This window comes from Arachis ipaensis, chromosome B4 (genome assembly GCF_059453495.1).
Source record: "Arachis ipaensis isolate K30076 ecotype BB chromosome B4, ASM5945349v1, whole genome shotgun sequence".
NCBI classification, from domain to species: domain Eukaryota; kingdom Viridiplantae; phylum Streptophyta; class Magnoliopsida; order Fabales; family Fabaceae; genus Arachis; species Arachis ipaensis.
In genome coordinates this window covers 10,652,639-10,670,092 of record NC_142439.1, presented here as the reverse complement: position 1 = coordinate 10,670,092, position 17,454 = coordinate 10,652,639, and the positions used below count along the sequence as shown (strand labels likewise).

The window sequence follows — 17,454 nt, the reverse complement described above, 5'->3', positions numbered from 1 at the left end:
TCTGGCAGGGGATAATCACTGGATTTTGTCCAATAGATCCGTGGGTATGGTAAGAAAATGTTAAACCCTTGTGAGTCATTGAATTAGTGAACTCTATGACGATTATAGTGATATTATGTGAAATAGATTGTGTTCTGGTTGATTTGGAGTTCAATTGGGCGGTTTGGAACGAAATCCGGGTAATTAGGTTTGAGGAATTGACGTTTGGAGGCTTAGAGCTTGTGAAAGGAGAGGTTTTTGAGGTGTTCTAAGGTTAGAGAGGAATCGGCCATGGTATGGTTTTGGTTTCTCATATTTAATGTTTAATGTCACGTGAAAACTTAGGCTAGAAGTCCTTAAGATAGGAATGAATTGAATGAATTATTGATGGATTGTGTATATGGTATATGATGTGTGTGGTTTGGTTTTTGAAAATAATTTGCTATTGGAGTTGGTTGATTTTGAGAAAAGATTTATATTGGAAGTGGTTTGATTTTGAAATAATTTGATACTGAAAATGATTTGAATGACTGAGAGGTGTTTGGTTTGGTGGTTGGGACCCTTGAAGGGTGGTAGAAGTTTAAGTTTTAGAGGAGATACTGCCGAAATTTCTATAAGAATTGGAGTTTTGATTTGAAATGTTATTTTAAAACGAAAAAGATTATTATGTGGCTTGTGTATTTGAGACTATTTGTTGACCCTCTGTCACAAGATGTGACCAGACACTTTAACTCCTCGTGTTTTCCCATGGGCATGCATATATATATATGGATTTTGAATATTAAATTATTAATCTTGGAGTTTGACTCCATGGATATTATTTTTGAGCTTGGGGGATGCACGCATAGAGGGACTGTCCAATAGTTAACTACCAAGACATGTTGGGATGGCTATATAACTGATAGATGAGACTCATCAGCCATAGGATAGGTATACATCATGTGCATTTGTATGTTTTTCTTGGGTGTGCATTGTTTTGGTTTGCTTAATTGCTTAACTATGCTTATCTGCTACTTATTCTATTTGTTGTCATTGTACCTCTGCCTGTGTTTTCCTTGCTTGATTGTATGTGTATGTTTTCTGAGAAACCCTTCTTGGCAGAGGTATGAGGGGAGGGTTGTTCCACCGGTGATTCGAAGGGTTGAAGAAGATAAAAAGTGAAGTGTTAAGTTAAAGTTAGATTCAGAACTTGAATACCTTAGATAACTTACCTAATTTCTGGTTTAGTTGGGTCTTTAAGCTAAAATCTGAGTGTCGAAGTTCTAGGAATACCTCTGGCTTTCCCGGGATCTTTTATATTATCTATGTGGGCACCTTTTCCATGTTGAGAACCTTCAGTTCTCATTCCATATATATATTTTGTTGTTTTTTAGATGCAGGTCAAGAGGCACCTCGCAGGGCGTCTGGAGTTTTCCGTGTAAGCGAAGTTTAGTTATTTTGGGGTGCTGTATTTTGTATTTATGCTATGTATATATGTATATAGAATCTCCTCTGTATAAATTTTATGTTTGCCCTTCCTAGAGGTTGAATTGGAGAAACAGGTGTTTATTATATAGTTTGATTTTAATTTTTGGGTTGTATATGTATAGGATTTCGAATCTCTAAAGTTTGAATTTCACTTTAGAGAGTAAAGTGTGATCTCTCACCATTTATTTTATAGGTGGGACCAAGAATAAATATGAGAGAGAAACCATTCAAGGATAGAAGATCACACTTTATCCTCTAAAGTACAAATTTAAAATTTAGAGGATCCAAATTCATATATATATATACTCTGGTCTGCCTTGGCTTCGCAGGTCGAGTCTGGAGCTTGATATCTATGTTTTTGGAATTCTGATCTGTAAATTATATTTTTAGCTTTCTTTTGAGCTTACCTATTTGTTTTACGATTATCCACGTGAGTGTGAAACAATTTTCTATTTTTGCTTTGTGTAGATTATTCTTCAAGGCTCTTAGATAGAATTTCTTTCAACCATATTTATATAAGTCTTTTCTGTTAGAGATTGTAATACATCGCCACCTCTACTTTACGACTTAAGCGTAAGGCTCTGTGTGGTAGGGTGTTACAACCGTCAAAAGACATTTTTTGAATACAAGAGGTTCTAGATGAAATCCACAATGAAATATGTGGAATTCATATAGGGGCAGGTCACCAGCAAAAAGGTGTTACGAGCTGGCTTCTACTGACTGACTTTTCAAAGCTCACAAAAATGCTATAAGGATATGGAACGACTCTAACTACCACTGAAGAATCTCCCTTTCGACATACATATGATACAGAAGTTATGATTCCCATCGACATAAATAAAGAAAAACCAAGGGCAACATTCTACAATGAAGTCGAAGCAGAAAAAGAAGAACTCGACCTCCTTCTAGAAATCTGAGAGCAACCTCAAGAGAAGAGGCTTTGAGAAATTCTACAATGAAGCTAGTAACATTCAAGCTCAAAAAGAAGAATTCGACCACTTTCCAGAAATCCAAGAGCAAACTCGGATAAGAAAAGAGGTTTTGAGACAAAGAATGGCTACGAGGTACAACAAGATTTGCCACAAAAGCCCCCATCCTGATAAGAAATAATATCGGATTACAGAGGTTAGGCGAAGAAAAGCTAACAGCAAACTAGAAAGGACCCTGAAGTCTCAAAAAAGGGCTACTACAAAATATCCGATCTCAAGGGTGATGAACTGTCCAGGTCATGACATGCTTCCAACATGAGAAGATACTGCAATTTTTTATGGAAATTGATTTCCTAAAATTAAAACACACTAATGGAAGCTTGGCAAACCGCAAAAATCACAGACTGACCCTATAGAGGTTGTTCGGATAAAATCATGAGGAACCAATTGGTGGAAAGAAGTGACATACGCGAATTTGAAAAAAAAAACACCTCGAAACAGCTCGAGCCAAATAGGTTGAAAGAGTTATATTTAGAACAAGTCACAAAAGTAACTTAACTAAATATGCCCTCAAGGCATAAATATGATTTAACAACTCGACCCACACGAGTAAAAAATAAATCGTACAAAATTCCATGCCCACGATCTCATATCTAAAATTTCCAAAAATAAATGACCTAGTCGTATAAAATGCAACAACTTCACAAAAACAAGTTGTCCAAAGAAAACTTGTTCAAACATGCACACCAATATAAGGACAACTCGATTTAAACGAGTTGTGCCAGTCAATCATATTTTCGACGAACTTGTATCAAGCACAAGTCGTGTCAACCTGAAAGCAAAGCTTTAAAAGTTATTTGTATGAATCACTAAAGCTAAATTGAAATAACTCGATATAAAATGAGTTGTAAAAAAAATCAAAAGGGTAAAAGAAAAAATGACAAGAAAAACAATTCCTCAACCAAAAGACTCGTACAGAAACGAGTTGGAAGGATGGTAAAAGCATTTCGAACAGAATCAAAACGTAAAATCAATTCTCCAATTAAAACAGCTCGGATAAAAATGAATTGTATCATACAAAAGGATAACAACCTTGTAAAAGCTAGAAAGGGGAGGGAATAAGCATATAATTCCTTCACCTAAGGCGCCAATTTATGCTTGATAAAGTGCGAAAATCACGAGTCGACCTTTTTAATGGTGGCTCAGATAAAGCGACGAGGTTCAAATTGGTGTCCAATAGTTATAATACGGCTTGATGAATTAAACAACTGAAGCTCATGAGAACGAAATCGAGCCAAAAATAACTATACGATCTAAGCGATTGTATTAAAAACAAGTCGTATAAAATTCTATCACTCTAGAAATAACTTGAATCTACAACTTTCAAAATAATTTGGTATAAAATGAGTTGCTGTGTAAAATCAGAATAAGTTTTAGAAAGGTGATTTGTATTAAAACACGTCATGTATAACACCCTGTTTCTCCACAGAGTTATTCTCAAAAATTCTGTGATGAGAAATTCGATAAATATCTGAGAATCACCTCATCATAAAATAATAAGGCAGATTTAGACTTGATAAGTGAAAAGAATAGATATACCGTGAGAGATAAAAGCATGTCCTAAGCCAAAAACCATATCGATAACGATGAATTTAACTATCGAGTTAAATTCATCTATTGAATCTTTACTACTAGCTTTTCTTGACTGTATTAGCTTAGTAGAATGTTCTACACTTGATCTAAAATAGAGATACTCTTTGGGGCTAATATTTCAATTGCCGGTTGTTCAAACCGATACGGTTTGAAAACGGTAATCTTACGGTTTAGTTATTGAACAGTTTCCTTTCCTTTCTTCGGCAATTTGGACAGACCTTTAAGGAAGCTACCTTTAATATAAATTCATGAAGCCACTGGTGCGCAAAATTTAGAACTCTGCATAGCTTGACTGGCAAGTGCACCGGGTCATCCAAGTAATACCTTAGGTGAGTGAGGGTCGATCCCACGAGAATTGTTGGATTGAGCAAGTAGTGGTTATCCTGCAGATCTTAGTCAAGCAAATAGAAAAGGTAGCTGTTGTTGAATGCGCATAAAATAAGATAATAAAGAAAATAAAAAAGAGAAATCAAGACAATTCTTAAAGAGATAATATATAGAAACAGTTAAGGCCTCGGAGATACTTATCCTTTTGGATTAATGCTTCTTATGGACTACTTCAACAACGATTGATTCATTTAATGACAAGGCTGTAAGTGATCATCGCCCCGCCAATGGTCATTCATCTCCTCAGATCCACATCAAACGCCACGCCAATAGTCATCCAATCTGAACGAGGGTGAAGCTCACACATTCAATCACTGATGATCCTACTCAAAATACCACAGACAAGGTCAGATCTTCCGAATCAGAGAATGAAGCTCTATGGCTCTAGCCTTAGCGCCACAGAAACCTCAGTTATCCATGACTAACGAGATTTTATGTCACTTATCCAAATTAGCCTAGATACGTGTTGGAATCTATGATGCATTCTCAAGTTGCAGCTTAATACTCTCCCGCCAAGGATTTAGAAGAACTCATGTAGAATAAGGGGTCATACGCCAGTTCTACCCCAGATTCATAAGGATGAAGAACGACAATGCATCATAGAATGGAATCACAACGTTTACTGAAGTAGAAAAGTAATAATATTAATCCATTGAGATGAGCAGAGCTCCTATCCTTAACCTAGGAAGTTTAGTTGCTCATGATTTACAGGAAAAAATATGAAAAGTGTAAAGGGTCCAAAGTTCCTAACAAGGGTGAACTCTTGTCTATATATACTAATTTAATGACTAAGGATTATAAAAATAAGATGAACTGGACTCCTGGTGCGAAAATCCACTTCTTAGGCCCACTTGGTGAGTGTTATGTCTGAGTTTGGGTTGAATTCACGTGCTTGGACTCCTCTTGGGGCGTTGAACGGCGGATTTGGTCCATTTTGGGTGTTCAACGCCGAGCTTGCTCCTTTTGGGGCGTTGAACGCCGGGCAGGGGGTGATTTGGGCGTTCAACGCCCGTTTTGGGCCATCATTTCCAAAGTTAAGTATAAACTATTATATATTGCTGGAAAGCCCTAGAAGTTAGCTTTTCAAGGCCGTTGAGAGCACGTCATTTGGACCTCTGTAGCTCCAGAAATTTTCCTTTGAATGCACTGAGGTCAGAATCTGACAACATTTGCTATGCTTTCCTTGCCTCTAACTTGGACTTTGCCAAAACTCTTCAATTTCAGTCAGAATTTACCTGAAATCATCAGAAAACACAACAACTCAAAGTAGAATCCAAAAATGTGAATTTTGCACCAAAACCTACTAAAACATAATAAAACTCAACAAAACATAACTAAAGCAGCATGAAAACAATGTCAAAAAGCGTATAAAATATCCGCTCATCAGAACACCAAACTTAAACTATTACTTATCCCCAAGCAACAAAATAGGATTAAAAAGAAGAGAGAGATACAATAAGTCTTGAAGTTTCCAATAAAGCTCAGTTTCAATTGATGAGCGGGGCTAGTTGCCATTTACTTTTGAACAATTTTGGCATCTCACTTTCCTTTGAAGCTCAGAAGTATTGACATCTTTAGGAACTCAGAATCCAGATGATATTATTGACTCTCTTAGTTTAGTTCTTCTTGATTCTTGAACACAGTTTCTTTTTGAGCCTGGCCGTGACCCTAAGTGTTTTGTTTTCCCTTATTACCACCGGATACATAAACGCCACAGACACTTAACTGGGGGAACCCTTGGATTCGACTTTAGCTTTGCTTAAAGTCCCAGACAGTGGTGTCCAGAGTTCTTAGGCACACTCTTTTGCTTTTGGGATCACAACTTTAACTGTTCAGTCTCAAGCTTTTCACTTGACACCTTCACACCACAAGCATTTAGTTAGGGGAAGCAGCTCATTTGAACTTTTTAGGCTAAGATTTTGTTTCTTTAGACCCTCCTAACCATTGATACTCAAAGCCTTGGATCCTTGCTCTTGCCTTTTGGTTTTAAGAGCTTTTGGCTTTTTCTTTTTATTTGTTTCTTTTGTTTTTTTTTCACTTTTTCTTTTTTATTTTGCTGCTGTTTCTTGCTTTAAGAATCAAATTTTTTTTTTTGGATTTTTCAAATTACCAATAACACTTCTCCTTTTCCATCATTCTTTAAAGAGCAATACACTTAACTCCAACATCAAATATGCACTGTCAATTCATGCATTCAGAAAGTAAAATCAAAGCCACCACATTAAAATAATTAAACTACTCTTATTATATGACTCGAGTTTATGTATCTCACTTTTCTTTTTCAAATAAATTTTCTTTTAAGCTTGGTGAGGGATACATAGGATATCTTATAACCATAGAAATTTCAAAAATAAATTACTAAAGCAAAGAAATCCTAAGAGTGATCATGCAAAAGCTAGAATAAAAAAAAAGAAATATAGAATGAAATACTGAAAACACAAAGAAAGGGGGAATGATACTCAACAACCTTAGTGCTGATGGTTGCTCAAGCTGTGCTCCCTTTGCTGCCATTGATGATAGTATACACCTAGAGCTCGCTTTGCAATACCAAACTTAAAAGTTTGCTTGTCCCCAAGCAAAGAGATCTTGGTCCCCTGTTGGCGTTGAACGCCAGGACTGCCTCCCTTATGGGCGTTGAACGCCCATGCTCCCTTCCTCCTTCTGGCATTGAACGCCAGTAAGGGGCACCCTCTAGGGTGTTCTGTTTCTCGCCTACCCATTTCTATTTCTGTTGTAATGGCTACACATGATCACAAACGTTAGAAAACCTGGGAAAACCTTGAAAATAAAAAATTAAACTGAGACAAAACTGAAATAAACTAAAAGATACTTATGGTTGGGTTGCCTCCCAACAAGCGCTTCTTTAATGTCATTAGCTTGACATTACTGCTGTCATGTAAGTAGTAGTGTAGAGGTGTCTTGCTCAATGTCATCCCCCAGGTAATGCTTGACTTTCTGTCCATTAACGTGAATCTTTCGTCAGAGTGTCTGTTTTGGAGCTCAATACGACCATAAGGTGACACGTCAGTGATCACATAAGGTCCCGTCCATCGTGACTTGAGCTTCCCTATGAAGAGCTTGAGTTTGGAGTTGAAGAGCAAGACCTTCTGGCCATGCTCAAAGACTCTGGAAGATATCTTCCTATCATGCCATTTCTTGGCCCTCTCCTTGTAAATTTTAGCATTCTCAAATGCAGCTTGTTGGAATTCATCCAACTGATTCAACTGGAGCAACCTCTTTTCTCCTATTGCCTTGGCATCTAAGTTGAGGAATCTGGTCGCCCAATAGGCCCTGTGTTCCAGTTCCACTGGTAAATGACATGCATTGCCATAAACCAGTTGGTAAGGGGACATCCCAATAGGAGTCTTGAAAGCTGTTCTATATGCCAAGAGGGCATCATCAAGCTTCCTTGCCCAATCTTTTCTAGAGGTGCTCACTGTTCTCTCCAGGATTCTTTTGAGTTCTCTGTTGGAGATCTCGACTTGCCCATTTTTTTACGGATGGTATGGAGTTGCCACCCTGTGGTGAATACCATAACGATGCAGAATTGAGTCAAGTTGTCTGTTACGGAAATGAGTGCCTCTATCACTGATCAGTGTCCTTGGGATACCAAATCTGCTAAAAATATACTTCTGGATAAATTTTATCACCACTTTGGTGTCATTGGTGTGTGATGCGATTGCCTCAACCCATTTAGACACATAATCCACTGCCACAAGGATGTACATGTTTGAATATGAGGATGGAAAAGGGCCCATAAAGTCTATTCCCATAAATAGAATAGCTTAGTTTCTAAAATTCCTTGCTGAGGCATCTGGTGATTATGAGGGAGATTGCCAGCCCGTTGACAACTATCACAGTTGCGGACAAACTCTCTAGAGTCCTTGAAGAGCATTGGCCAGTAAATGCCGCTTTGAAGGTCCTTGGTGGCTGTGTGCTCACCTCCAAAATGACCTCCATAATCTGAGCCATGGCAATGCCATAGAATATTCTGCGTTTCCTCCTCAGACACGTAGTAGCAGATTATACCATCTGCGCACCTTTTAAAAAGGTATGGCTCATCCCACAAGTAGTATTTAGCATCATAGATGAGTTTTTTAACTTGCTATCTATTGTATTCCTCTGGGATGAACCTTATTACCTTGTGTTCATACCCAAGGTCGAGCTATCCGACCTGGGATGATCGACGACAAAGCGATCGACCTCTTCAGGTCAAGCGGATCGACTTCTTCTTAAAGAACTCGGTCAAGTTGACAGGAAAGCCCATAAAAGGGCCCAAGTAGAGGAACACGACCCAAGTCCAAAGGCTGTCCAAGCCTATAAGAGATAAGGGCGGTTCCCTTGAAGATAAGCTGACCTCAACTCAAAGATAAAGATAAGATAAGATAACTAACTTATCTTATTCAGAAAGGTCACTCTACAACTACTATAAATACACTGGAGCACCCAGGTATAACTCATACTCTGATTCAACATAAAACCTGTTTAATACCCATGCTAACTTAAGCATCGGAGTCTCTTGCAGGTACCCCCCACCCTCCGGTGACCAAGGATCAGCAGTGCAGCAAGTCCAACAACTCGGACACAACAGCTCCGGCCGCCACCAGCCAGCCAGACACGTCATCTCCGACCAGTACAGAAGATCTCATCCGAGATCGACCTCTAGTTTCAGGTAACCCACGGAACATTGGCGCCGTTGCCGGGGAACCTGAAAGTCATCCCATCACCATGGCGGACAACCATGACAACGATCACGATTCAGGTCTGGAGGATCGAACACCGCACAAAAACGCGAACGTCACGCTACAAGACGCTCCGGAGACCAACCAAGACAAAGACTCGCCAAATTCAGGGGCCATAGAAGCACTCCTAGATCGCCTAACACAACTGGAAAAAGAAACCCACCAACAAAGGGAAATCGGAAGAGATCTACAAAGAGAGATGCGGCGACGTCGGGAGTTGGAAGAAAAACTGCAGCAATTGGAAGCCGATCTCAAATCAAAAGCCCCTCGCGCTAATCTCGAAGAGAATTCGCACAAAGAACAATACCCCTTCACTAGGGAAATCATGAAAACCAAAATTCCAAAAGACTTCAAACTCCCGGATATGGCTCTATATGACGGCACCACGGATCCTAACCACCATCTCAGTAACTTCAGAAGCAGAATGTATCTTACTGACGCCCTAGACGCCATTCACTGTAAAGCCTTCCCAACAACTCTGACAAAGACAGCTATGCGGTGGTTCGACAACTTACCACCAAAATCCATCTCAAGTTTCGACGACTTAGCTAAGAAATTCTTAGCCAGATTTTCCATTCAAAAGGATAAAGCTAAGCACGCCCCCAGTTTATTAGGAATCAAACAAGGAGATCGGGAGAGCCTTCGCAACTACATGGAAAGATTCAACAAAACATGCATGGACATACAAAGTTTACCCACGGAAGCCGCAATCATGGGACTCATCAATGGCCTACGAGAGGGACCTTTCATCCAATCTATATCAAAAAAGTACCCGACTGCCCTCGACGAAGTTCAGGAGAGAGCAGAAAATTATATCAATATGGAAGAAAACGCTCGTCTAGGAGAGTCCTCAAAATCGGGAGCTTCCTACCGTGATAGAGACAAAGAATCCAAAAGAAAAGACGACAGGCAAGGAGAGAAAATTAAGAAGTACCATAACTACACTCCTCTTAGGGCATCACTGGTCGAAATATATAAAGAAGTCTGCCACACGGAAAAAATGCCCCCAGCTCGGCCACTTAAAGGCAAAAAGGGAGGAGGAAACCGAAAAGAGTATTGCGAATATCATCGGGTCTGGGGACACTCCACTAACGAATGCTTCGATTTAAAAAACATAATAGAAAAATTGGTAAGGGAAGGAAAACTAGATCGATTCCTGGCCATCCGAGATGACGAGCAAAGAAAGAGACGAAGGGATGATGATACCGAACGAACAGAACGATCACCTCGGACGTCAGAAAGACACGTCCATATGATACATGGCGGTTTCGCAGCAGGAGGAATCTCCAAATCCTCTCGTAAGAGATACCTCAAAGAGATATACCACGTCGAAGGAGAGGAAGAAGCACTCAGCATCCCAGCAATAACATTTACTAAAGAGGATGCAACTGGTATCATTACCGGATATGACGATCCTATGGTTATCACCGTCATCTTGGCAAACGCCAACCTACACCGGACATTAATAGACCAAGGGAGTTCTGCCAACATCTTATTCAAAACAGCCTTCGATAAGCTCGGCTTAGAAGAAAAAGAACTTAAAGCGTATCCAAACAGTTTGTTCGGGTTAGGAGACACTCCGGTTCGACCACTAGGATACATACCACTGCATACAACCTTTGGAAAAGGAGACCAATCAAGAACTCTCAAAATAGACTACATCGTAGTCAGCGTAAGCTCAGCCTACAACGCTCTCATAGGTTGGACCACGCTCAACCAACTCAGCGCAATAGTCTCGACCCCACACCTATGCATGAAATTCCCAACTCCAAAAGGAATAGCTACAATAAAAGTAGACCAGAGGATGGCGCGTCGCTGTTACAACGAGAGCCTCAACCTCAGAGGCAAAGGAGAAGAGTTCCACACAATTGAACTGGGCGGAGTTCAACGACGAAAGGAGTTCCGTCCCCAACCAGAGGGCGAGATAGAAAAAATTCAGATCGGAGACACCTCGGAAAAAACAACTAATATCGGCACAATCCTCAAAGGAGATCTAAAAGAACTGCTAATACAATTTTTGCGAGATAATGCCGACCTGTTTGCATGGAAAGCTGCAGACATGCCAGGTATAGACCCTAAGCTAATGTGTCACAAGTTGGCAGTCTATCCAGGATCTCGACCAGTACAACAGAGACGAAGAAAGCTCGGGCCAGAGCGATCCCAGGCTGTGGAAGAGCAAGTGCAGGCACTATTGGAAGCTGGATTTATAAGAGAAGTCAAATACCCACTATGGCTAGCCAACGTTGTCTTGGTGAAGAAATCAAACGGGAAGTGGCGAATGTGCACCGATTATACAGATCTCAACAAAGCTTGCCCAAAAGATCCATACCCACTCCCGAGTATCGACGCTCTGGTAGACGCTTCCTCTGGATATAAATATCTCTCGTTTATGGATGCGTATTCGGGATACAACCAAATCCCCATGTACCCACCGGACCAGGAAAAGACTTCGTTCTTAACGCCAAAGGCAAACTAGTGCTACATTATAATGCCTTTCGGCCTTAATAACGCAGGAGCCACTTATCAAAGATTGATGAATAAAGTCTTCTCGGAGCACATCGGGAAAATCATGGAAGTTTATGTGGACGACATGCTAATTAAATCAAAAAGCGAACAGACACTGTTGACCGACCTAGCCCAAGTGTTCGACACCATCAGGAAACATGGTATGCGACTCAATCCAGCTAAATGCACCTTCGCGGTAGAAGCAGGAAAATTCTTAGGCTTCATGCTCACACAACGGGAATTGAAGCAAACCCAGATAAATGCCAGGCCATATTGAACATGAAGAGCCCAACCTGCATGAAAGAAGTACAGCAACTCAACGGGAGGCTGGCCGCCCTATCCCGATTCTTAGCAGGAGTTGCAATAAGATCTCTCCCCTTCTATGCAACTTTAAGAAAAGGAAAACAGTTCGAATGGACGACAGAATGCGAACAAGCGTTCCAAGACTTTAAGAAGTTTTTAGGACAGCCACCTATCCTATCCCGACCTCAAGAGGGAGAACCACTCATACTATATCTTGCAGTAGGAGAAAAAGCAATAGCATCAGCATTGATCCGAGAAAGCGAAAACGGGCAACAACCCATCTACTTCATTAGCAAAGCACTACAGGGATCCGAGCTGAACTATCAGAAAATAGAAAAGTTTGCTTACACTCTCGTCTTAACATCTCGGCGACTCCGCCCCTACTTCCAGGCCCACACCATCAAAGTTCGAACTAATCAGCCCTTAAAAGGAATACTACAGAAAACGGATTTAGCCGGTAGAATTCTACAATGGGCAGCCGAGCTGTCAGAATTTGACTTCCAATATGAAGCTCGGACCGCCATCAAATCACAATACCTAGCCGATTTTATCGCCGAGTTCACAGATGCCCTAGAGGCCCCCATAGAGTGGAATTTGTATATGGATGGATCTTCAAACAAAACAGGAAGTGGCGCAGGAGTGATAATAGAAAGCAACCAGGGAGCCCAAGTTGAGCTTTCCCTCAAGTTCGGATTCCCGGCTTCAAATAACCAGGCGGAATATGAAGCGTTACTAGCTGGCTTGAAACTGGCTGAAGAAGTGGGAGCGCAAAAACTCAACATCTATAGTGATTCGCAAGTAGTCACATCACAGATAGCAGGGAGCTACCAAGCCAAAGATCCCATCATGAAAAGATACCTGGATAAAACATACCTGGATAAAACCAAGCAACAGCTCGAACAATTCGGGGAATACAAGATCTGCCACATACCCCGCGAGCAAAATGCTCGAGCTGACGCACTCTCAAAGCTGGCTAACACCAAACCAGGAGGCAATAATAGAAGCCTCATCCAGGAAATGCTACAGAACCCATCAATCTCGGAAACAGAAAAAGTCCTAAACATAACAGGCCAGGACCAAGACTGGATGATCCCCATAATCAACTACCTCAAGTCAGGAACGCTCCCCGCAGAAGTAAAGGAAGCAAAGAATCTAAAAAGAGAAGCACAATACTACACTGATGAGCGGATAATTTATACGCTTTTTGATATTATTTTTAGTATATTTTTAGTAGAATCTAGTTACTTTTAGGGATGTTTTCATTAGTTTTTATGTTAAATTCATATTTCTGGACTTTACTATGAGTTTGTGTGTTTTTCTGTGATTTCAGGTAATTTCTGGCTGAAATTGAGGGACTTGAGCAAAAATCAGATTCAGAGGTTGAAAAAAGGACTGCTGATGCTGTTGGATTCTGACCTCTCTGCACTCAAAGTGGATTTTCTGGAGCTACAGAACTCGAAATGGTGCGCTTCCAATTGCGTTGGAAAGTAGACATCCAGGGCTTTCCAGAAATATATAATAGTCCATACTTTGGCCAAGAATAGATGACGTAAACTGGCGTTCAACGCCAGCTTTCTACCCAAATCTGGCGTCCAGCGCCAGAAAAGGAGCCAAAACCAGAGTTGAACGCCCAAACTGGCACTAAAACTGGCGTTCAACTCCAAGGAGGACCTCTACACGTGCAACACTCAGGCTCAGCCCAAACACACACCAAGTGGGCCCAGGAAGTGGATTTATACGTCAATTACTTACTCATGTAAACCCTAGTAGTTAGTTTATTATAAATAGGACCTTTTACTATTGTATTAGGCATCTTTGGATTACCTTATGATCCTTTGATCACGTTTTAGGGGGCTGGCCATCTCGGCCATGCCTGGACCTCTCACTTATGTATTTTCACGGTAGAGTTTCTACACTCCATAGATTAAGGTGTGGAGCTCTGCTGTTCCTCAAAGATTAATGCAAAGTACTACTGTTTTCTATTCAATTCATCTTATTTCGCTTCTAAGATATCCATTCATACCCAAGAACGTGATGAAGGTGATGATTATGTGTGACGCTCATCATCCTTCTCCCTTATGAACGCGTGCCTGACAAACACTTCTGTTCTACATGAAATAAGCTAGAATGAATATCTCTTAGATCTCCTAACCAGAATCTTCGTGGCGTAAGCTAGAATGATGGCGGCATTCAAGAGAATCCGGAAAGTCTAAACCTTGTCTGTGGTATTCCGAGTAGGATTCAATGATTGAATGACTGTGACGAGCTCCTAACTCGTGATTGCAGGGCGTTAGTGACAGACGCAAAAGGATAGTAAATCCTATTCCAGCATGATCGAGAACCGACAGATGAATAGCCGTGCCGTGACAGGGTGCGTGAGCATATTATTCACTGAGAGGATAAGATGAAGCCATTGACAAGGGTGATGCCTCCAAACGATTAGCCGTGCCGTGACAGGGCATTGGATCATTTTCCCGTGAGATGACCGAAAGTAGCCATTGACAGTGGTGATGTATCACATAAAGCTAGCCATGGAAAGGAGTAAGACTGATTGGATGAAGATAGCAGGAAAGCAGAGGTTCAGAGGAACGAAAAGCATCTCCATCCACTTATCTGAGATTCTTACCAATGAATTACATAAGTATCTCTATCCCTATTCTATTATATAATATTCGAAAACACCATTATCACTTTATATCTGCCTGACTGAGATTTACAAGGTGACCATAGCTTGCTTCATACCAACAATCTCCGTGGGATTCGACCCTTACTCACGTAAGGTATTACTTGGACGACCCAGTGCACTTGCTGGTTAGTTGTATCGAAGTTGTGACAATTATGAATTAAGATCAGAGCACCAAGCTTTGGAGCCATTACCAGGATTTGTTCGAGCCTGGAGATCACAATGTCGTGCATCAAGTTTTTGGCGCCGTTGCCGGGGATTGTTTGAGTTTGGACAACTGACGGTTCATCTTATTGCTCAGATTAGGTAATTTTCTTTTCGTTTTGTTTTCAAAAATTTTTCAAAAAAAAAAATATTTTCAAAAATCTCTCATCTGTTTTCGAAAAAAATAAAAATGTTTTCAAAAATTTTATTCAAGATTTTTAAGAATGAATTCTAGTGTTTCATGAAGCATGTGAAGCCTGGCTGGCTGTAAAGCCATGTCTAAATTCTTTTGGACTGAGGCTTCCAAACCATCAGAGGTAAGTTACATACTTGATAAATGATGAGCAGCAATTTGTTATCAAGAGCAATATACTCTGGTGTTACATGCTAAAGCTTGGCTGGCCATTGGCCATGTCTAGTGTTTTGGACTGGAGCTTTCATTGAAAGCTTGGCTGGCTAGTGAGCCATGTCTAATTCCTGGACTGAAGCTTTAGACTAAGAATGCAAGATTCCTGGAATTCATATTAAAAATTTTGGAATCCTTATTTTTCTTTTTCATATAATTTTCGAAAAAAAAATCCAAAAAAATTAGAAAATCATAAAAATCAAAAATATTTTTCTGTTTCTTGTTTGAGTCTTGAGTCATATCATAAGTTTGGTGTCACTTGCATATGCATCTAGCATTTTTCGAAAATTTCATGCATTCATAGTGTTCTTCATGATCTTCAAGTTGTTTTTGGTAAGTCTTCTTGTTTGATCTTGATGATTTTTTGTTTTGTGTCTTTTCTTGTTTATCATATGCATTCTTGAATTCTGAGTGCCTAAGCATTAAAGAATTCTAAGTTTGGTGTCTTGCATGTTTTCTTTGCATTAAAAATTTTTTAAAATTGTGTCTATGATGTTCATCTTGACATTCAAAGTGTTCTTGGTGTTCATCTTGACATTCATAGCATTCTTGCATGCATCACATGTTTTGATCTAAAAATTTCATGCATTGCATTATTTTACTTGTTTTTTCTCTCTCATCATAAAAATTTCAAAAATCAAAAAAATATCTTCCCCTTTTTTCTCTCATCAAATTCGAAAATTTGAGTTGACTTTTTCAAAAATTTTTAAAATCAAGTTGTTTCTTATGAGTCAAATCAAAGTTTCAATTTGAAAATCTTATCTTTTTCAAAATCTTTTTCAAAAATCAAATCTTTTTCAAAATTCTTAGTTATTTTCGAAAAAATTCCAAAAATATTTTTCAAAAATCTTTTTCTTATTTTTATATCAAATTTTCAAAAATAACATAATCAATTAATGTTTTGATTCAAAAATTTGAAGTTTGTTACTTGCTTGTTAAGAAAGATTCAAACTTTAAGTTCTAGAATCATATCTTGTGATTTCTTGTGAATCAAGTCATTAATTGAGATTTTAAAAATCAAATCTTTTTTTCAAAACTAATTTCTATCATATCTTTTCAAAAATATCTTCTCATCTTATCTTTTTCAAAAATATCTTTTCAAAATATCTTTTCTAACTTCCTAACTTCTTACCTTTTCAAAATTTGTTTCAACTAACTAACTAACTTTTTGTTTGTTTCTTAACTTTTTCAAAACCACCTAACTAACTCTCTTTCTCTCATTTTTCGAAAATATCTTCCCCCTTTTCTATTATTTTAAATTTTAAATCTTAATTCTCGAAAATTACTAACAATTTTCAAAAACCAATTTTCAAAAATCACTAACTCCTTTTCAAAAATAATTTTCGAAAATTCCCTCCTTCTCTCTCATCTTATTTTATTTATTTATTCATCTACTAACATCTCTTCCTCACATCATCACCAAATTCGAACCCCCTCCTCTATCTGTGTTCGAATTTCTTCTTCTTTTCTTCTACTAACAATAAGGAACCTCTTTACTGTGACATAGAGGATTCCTCTTCTTTTATTTTTCTCTCCTCTTTCTTATGAGCAGGGACAGAGAAAAAGGCATTCTTGTTGAAGCTGATCCAGAACCTGAAAGGACTCTGAAGAGAAAATTAAGAGAAGCTAAATTACAACAATCTAGAGACAACTTGATTGAAAATTTCGAACAAGTAAAGGAGATGGCAGCCGAACCCAACAACAATGCAAGGAGAATGCTTGGTGACTTTACTGCACCTAATTCCAATTTACATGGAAGAAGCATCTCCATTCCTGCCATTGGAGCAAACAACTTTGAGCTGAAACCTCAATTAGTTTCTCTGATGCAGCAGAACTGCAAGTTTCATGGACTTCCATCTGAAGATCCTTTTCAGTTCTTAACTGAATTCTTGCAGATATGTGATACTGTTAAGACTAATGGAGTAGATCCTGAAGTCTACAGGCTCATGCTTTTCCCTTTTGCTGTAAGAGACAGAGCTAGATTATGGTTGGATTCTCAACCCAAAGACAGCCTGAACTCTTGGGATAAGCTGGTCACGGCTTTCTTAGCCAAGTACTTTCCTCCTCAAAAGCTGAGCAAGCTTAGAGCTGATGTTCAAACCTTCAGACAGAAAGAAGGTGAATCCCTCTATGAAGCTTGGGAAAGATACAAACAGTTGACCAAAAAGTGTCCTTCTGACATGCTTTCAGAATGGA

The 17,454-nt window shown here is 39.3% G+C and overlaps 1 non-coding gene across 1 annotated transcript; it reads right to left on the bottom strand.

Moving 5' to 3' along the window:
* Nucleotides 1-17,336: 17,336 nt before the first annotated feature.
* On the bottom strand, nucleotides 17,337-17,444 carry LOC148566648 (small nucleolar RNA R71). Its single transcript, XR_015881767.1, has one exon. It is a non-coding gene; the product is annotated as a small nucleolar RNA R71 (small nucleolar RNA).
* Nucleotides 17,445-17,454: the final 10 nt, after the last annotated feature.